Here is a 6,121-nt window from a genome sequence, read left to right on the forward strand (position 1 = left end):
CCAATCAGAGTGCGAGAAAAGCGCTCCCAAATGGCCTAACAGTGGCAGCCAATCAGAGTGCGAGAAAAGCGCTCCCAAATGGCCTAACAGTGGCAGCCAATCAGAGTGCGAGAAAAGCGCTCCCAAATGGCCTAACAGTGGCAGCCAATCAGAGTGCGAGAAAAGCGCTCCCAAATGGCCTAACAGTGGCAGCCAATCAGAGTGCGAGAAAAGCGCTCCCAAATGGCCTAACAGTGGCAGCCAATCAGAGTGCGAGAAAAGCGCTCCCAAATGGCCTAACAGTGGCAGCCAATCAGAGTGCGAGAAAAGCGCTCCCAAATGGCCTAACAGTGGCAGCCAATCAGAGTGCGAGAAAAGCGCTCCCAAATGGCCTAACAGTGGCAGCCAATCAGAGTGCGAGAAAAGCGCTCCCAAATGGCCTAACAGTGGCAGCCAATCAGAGTGCGAGAAAAGCGCTCCCAAATGGCCTAACAGTGGCAGCCAATCAGAGTGCGAGAAAAGCGCTCCCAAATGGCCTAACAGTGGCAGCCAATCAGAGTGCGAGAAAAGCGCTCCCAAATGGCCTAACAGTGGCAGCCAATCAGAGTGCGAGAAAAGCGCTCCCAAATGGCCTAACAGTGGCAGCCAATCAGAGTGCGAGAAAAGCGCTCCCAAATGGCCTAACAGTGGCAGCCAATCAGAGTGCGAGAAAAGCGCTCCCAAATGGCCTAACAGTGGCAGCCAATCAGAGTGCGAGAAAAGCGCTCCCAAATGGCCTAACAGTGGCAGCCAATCAGAGTGCGAGAAAAGCGCTCCCAAATGGCCTAACAGTGGCAGCCAATCAGAGTGCGAGAAAAGCGCTCCCAAATGGCCTAACAGTGGCAGCCAATCAGAGTGCGAGAAAAGCGCTCCCAAATGGCCTAACAGTGGCAGCCAATCAGAGTGCGAGAAAAGCGCTCCCAAATGGCCTAACAGTGGCAGCCAATCAGAGTGCGAGAAAAGCGCTCCCAAATGGCCTAACAGTGGCAGCCAATCAGAGTGCGAGAAAAGCGCTCCCAAATGGCCTAACAGTGGCAGCCAATCAGAGTGCGAGAAAAGCGCTCCCAAATGGCCTAACAGTGGCAGCCAATCAGAGTGCGAGAAAAGCGCTCCCAAATGGCCTAACAGTGGCAGCCAGCTAGAGCTAGCTTAAGTTAGCTTGGGTTAGCTTGAGTTAGCTTTAATTAGCTTTAATTAGCTTAAGCTAGCTTAAGTTAGCTTGGGTTAGCTTGAGTTAGCTTGAGCTAGCTTGAGTTAGCTTGAATTAGCTTGAGTTAGCTTGAATTAGCTTGAGTTAGCTTGAGTTAGCTTGAATTAGCTTGAGTTAGCTTGAGTTAGCTCGGGTTAGCTTGAGTTTGACTTCATTAACCCAAGTTAGCTTGGGTTAACTTCATTAAGTTAGCTTGAACTAGCTTGAGTTAGCTTGAGTTAGCTTGAGTTAGCTTGAGTTAGCTTGAGTTAGCTTGTCTTAGCTTTAGCTAGCTTGAGTTAGCTTGAACTAGCTTTAGCTACCTTGAGTTAGCTTGAGTTAGCTCGGGTTAGCTTGAGTTAGCTTGAGTTAGCTTGAGTTAGCTTTAGCTAGCTTGAGTTAGCTTGAGTTAGCTTGAGTTAGCTTGAGTTAGCTTGAATTAGCTTGAGTTAGCTTGAGTTAGCTTTAGCTAGCTTGGGTTAGCTTGAGCTAGCTTGAGTTAGCTCGGGTTAGCTTGAGTTAGCTTGAGTTAGCTTTAGCTAGCTTGAGTTAGCTTGAGTTAGCTTGAGTTAGCTTGAGTTAGCTTTAGCTAGCTTGAGTTAGCTTGAACTAGCTTGAGTTAGCTTGAGCTAGCTTGAGTTAGCTTGAGTTAGCTTGAGTTAGCTTTAGCTAGCTTGAGTTAGCTTGAACTAGCTTTAGTTAGCTTGAGTTAGCTTGAGTTAGCTTGAGTTAGCTTGAGTTAGCTTGTCTTAGCTTTAGCTAGCTTGAGTTAGCTTGAACTAGCTTTAGCTACCTTGAGTTAGCTTGAGTTAGCTCGGGTTAGCTTGAGTTAGCTTGAGTTAGCTTGAGTTAGCTTTAGCTAGCTTGAGTTAGCTTGAGTTAGCTTGAGTTAGCTTGAACTAGCTTGAGTTAGCTTGAGTTAGCTTGAGTTAGCTTGAGTTAGCTTGAGTTAGCTTGAGTTAGCTTGTCTTAGCTTTAGCTAGCTTGAGTTAGCTTGAACTAGCTTTAGCTACCTTGAGTTAGCTTGAGTTAGCTCGGGTTAGCTTGAGTTAGCTTGAGTTAGCTTGAGTTAGCTTTAGCTAGCTTGAGTTAGCTTGAGTTAGCTTGAGTTAGCTTGAGTTAGCTTGAATTAGCTTGAGTTAGCTTGAGTTAGCTTTAGCTAGCTTGGGTTAGCTTGAGCTAGCTTGAGTTAGCTCGGGTTAGCTTGAGTTAGCTTGAGTTAGCTTTAGCTAGCTTGAGTTAGCTTGAGTTAGCTTGAGTTAGCTTGAGTTAGCTTTAGCTAGCTTGAGTTAGCTTGAACTAGCTTGAGTTAGCTTGAGCTAGCTTGAGTTAGCTTGAGTTAGCTTGAGTTAGCTTTAGCTAGCTTGAGTTAGCTTGAACTAGCTTGAGTTAGCTTGAGTTAGCTTGAGTTAGCTTGTCTTAGCTTTAGCTAGCTTGAGCTAGCTTGAACTAGCTTTAGCTACCTTGAGTTAGCTTGAGTTAGCTCGGGTTAGCTTGAGTTAGCTTGAGTTAGCTTGAGTTAGCTTTAGCTAGCTTGAGTTAGCTTGAGTTAGCTTGAGTTAGCTTGAACTAGCTTGAGTTAGCTTGAGTTAGCTTGAGTTAGCTTGAGTTAGCTTGAGTTAGCTTGTCTTAGCTTTAGCTAGCTTGAGTTAGCTTGAACTAGCTTTAGCTACCTTGAGTTAGCTTGAGTTAGCTCGGGTTAGCTTGAGTTAGCTTGAGTTAGCTTGAGTTAGCTTTAGCTAGCTTGAGTTAGCTTGAGTTAGCTTGAGTTAGCTTGAGTTAGCTTGAATTAGCTTGAGTTAGCTTGAGTTAGCTTTAGCTAGCTTGGGTTAGCTTGAGCTAGCTTGAGTTAGCTCGGGTTAGCTTGAGTTAGCTTGAGTTAGCTTTAGCTAGCTTGAGTTAGCTTGAGTTAGCTTGAGTTAGCTTGAGTTAGCTTTAGCTAGCTTGAGTTAGCTTGAACTAGCTTGAGTTAGCTTGAGCTAGCTTGAGTTAGCTTGAGTTAGCTTGAGTTAGCTTTAGCTAGCTTGAGTTAGCTTGAACTAGCTTGAGTTAGCTTGAGCTAGCTTGAGTTAGCTTGAGTTAGCTTGAGTTAGCTTTAGCTAGCTTGAGTTAGCTTGAACTAGCTTGAGTTAGCTTGAGTTAGCTTGAGTTAGCTTGAGTTAGCTTGTCTTAGCTTTAGCTAGCTTGAGCTAGCTTGAACTAGCTTTAGCTACCTTGAGTTAGCTTGAGTTAGCTCGGGTTAGCTTGAGTTAGCTTGAGTTAGCTTGAGTTAGCTTGAGCTAGCTTGAGTTAGCTTGAGTTAGCTTGAGTTAGCTTTAGCTAGCTTGAGTTAGCTTGAACTAGCTTGAGTTAGCTTGAGCTAGCTTGAGTTAGCTTGAGTTAGCTTGAGTTAGCTTTAGCTAGCTTGAGTTAGCTTGAACTAGCTTGAGTTAGCTTGAGTTAGCTTGAGTTAGCTTGAGTTAGCTTGTCTTAGCTTTAGCTAGCTTGAGCTAGCTTGAACTAGCTTTAGCTACCTTGAGTTAGCTTGAGTTAGCTCGGGTTAGCTTGAGTTAGCTTGAGTTAGCTTGAGTTAGCTTTAGCTAGCTTGAGTTAGCTTGAGTTAGCTTGAGTTAGCTTGAACTAGCTTGAGTTAGCTTGAGTTAGCTTGAGTTAGCTTGAGTTAGCTTGAGTTAGCTTGAGTTAGCTTGTCTTAGCTTTAGCTAGCTTGAGTTAGCTTGAACTAGCTTTAGCTACCTTGAGTTAGCTTGAGTTAGCTCGGGTTAGCTTGAGTTAGCTTGAGTTAGCTTGAGTTAGCTTTAGCTAGCTTGAGTTAGCTTGAGTTAGCTTGAGTTAGCTTGAGTTAGCTTGAATTAGCTTGAGTTAGCTTGAGTTAGCTTTAGCTAGCTTGGGTTAGCTTGAGCTAGCTTGAGTTAGCTCGGGTTAGCTTGAGTTAGCTTGAGTTAGCTTTAGCTAGCTTGAGTTAGCTTGAGTTAGCTTGAGTTAGCTTGAGTTAGCTTTAGCTAGCTTGAGTTAGCTTGAACTAGCTTGAGTTAGCTTGAGCTAGCTTGAGTTAGCTTGAGTTAGCTTGAGTTAGCTTTAGCTAGCTTGAGTTAGCTTGAACTAGCTTTAGTTAGCTTGAGTTAGCTTGAGTTAGCTTGAGTTAGCTTGAGTTAGCTTGTCTTAGCTTTAGCTAGCTTGAGTTAGCTTGAACTAGCTTTAGCTACCTTGAGTTAGCTTGAGTTAGCTCGGGTTAGCTTGAGTTAGCTTGAGTTAGCTTGAGTTAGCTTTAGCTAGCTTGAGTTAGCTTGAGTTAGCTTGAGTTAGCTTGAGTTAGCTTGAGTTAGCTTGAGTTAGCTTGTCTTAGCTTTAGCTAGCTTGAGTTAGCTTGAACTAGCTTTAGCTACCTTGAGTTAGCTTGAGTTAGCTCGGGTTAGCTTGAGTTAGCTTGAGTTAGCTTGAGTTAGCTTTAGCTAGCTTGAGTTAGCTTGAGTTAGCTTGAGTTAGCTTGAGTTAGCTTGAATTAGCTTGAGTTAGCTTGAGTTAGCTTTAGCTAGCTTGGGTTAGCTTGAGCTAGCTTGAGTTAGCTCGGGTTAGCTTGAGTTAGCTTGAGTTAGCTTTAGCTAGCTTGAGTTAGCTTGAGTTAGCTTGAGTTAGCTTGAGTTAGCTTTAGCTAGCTTGAGTTAGCTTGAACTAGCTTGAGTTAGCTTGAGCTAGCTTGAGTTAGCTTGAGTTAGCTTGAGTTAGCTTTAGCTAGCTTGAGTTAGCTTGAACTAGCTTGAGTTAGCTTGAGTTAGCTTGAGTTAGCTTGAGTTAGCTTGAGTTAGCTTGTCTTAGCTTTAGCTAGCTTGAGTTAGCTTGAACTAGCTTTAGCTACCTTGAGTTAGCTTGAGTTAGCTCGGGTTAGCTTGAGTTAGCTTGAGTTAGCTTGAGTTAGCTTTAGCTAGCTTGAGTTAGCTTGAGTTAGCTTGAGTTAGCTTGAACTAGCTTGAGTTAGCTTGAGTTAGCTTGAGTTAGCTTGAGTTAGCTTGAGTTAGCTTGTCTTAGCTTTAGCTAGCTTGAGTTAGCTTGAACTAGCTTTAGCTACCTTCAGTTAGCTTGAGTTAGCTCGGGTTAGCTTGAGTTAGCTTGAGTTAGCTTGAGTTAGCTTTAGCTAGCTTGAGTTAGCTTGAGTTAGCTTGAGTTAGCTTGAGTTAGCTTGAATTAGCTTGAGTTAGCTTGAGTTAGCTTTAGCTAGCTTGGGTTAGCTTGAGCTAGCTTGAGTTAGCTCGGGTTAGCTTGAGTTAGCTTGAGTTAGCTTTAGCTAGCTTGAGTTAGCTTGAGTTAGCTTGAGTTAGCTTGAGTTAGCTTTAGCTAGCTTGAGTTAGCTTGAGCTAGCTGAGTTAGCTTGAGTTAGCTAGCTTGAGCTTGAGCTAGCTAGCTAGCTTGAGCTTGAGCTAGCTAGCTCGCTTGAGCTTGAGCTTGAGCTAGCTAGCTTGAGCTTGAGCTAGCTAGCTAGCTTGAGCTTGAGCTTGAGCTAGCTGGCTTGAGCTTGAGCTAGCTAGCTTGAGCTTGAGCTAGCTAGCTAGCTAGCTTGAGCTTGAGCTTGAGCTAGCTAGCTAGCTTGAGCTAGCTATCTAGCTTGAGCTTGAGCTAGCTAGCTAGCTTGAGCTTGAGCTTGAGCTTGAGCTAGCTGGCTTGAGCTTGAGCTAGCTAGCTTGAGCTTGAGCTAGCTAGCTAGCTTGAGCTTGAGCTTGAGCTAGCTGGCTTGAGCTTGAGCTAGCTAGCTTGAGCTTGAGCTAGCTAGCTAGCTTGAGCTTGAGCTTGAGCTAGCTAGCTAGCTAGCTTGAGCTTGAGCTTGAGCTTGAGCTAGCTAGCTTGAGCTTGAGCTAGCTAGCTAGCTTGAGCTTGAGCTTGAGCTAGCTAGCTTGAGCTTGAGCTTGAGCTAGCTAGCTTGAG

Source organism: Convolutriloba macropyga, unplaced genomic scaffold (genome assembly GCF_964194025.1).
Source record: "Convolutriloba macropyga unplaced genomic scaffold, txConMacr16.3 SCAFFOLD_3677, whole genome shotgun sequence".
Taxonomy (NCBI): domain Eukaryota; kingdom Metazoa; phylum Xenacoelomorpha; order Acoela; family Convolutidae; genus Convolutriloba; species Convolutriloba macropyga.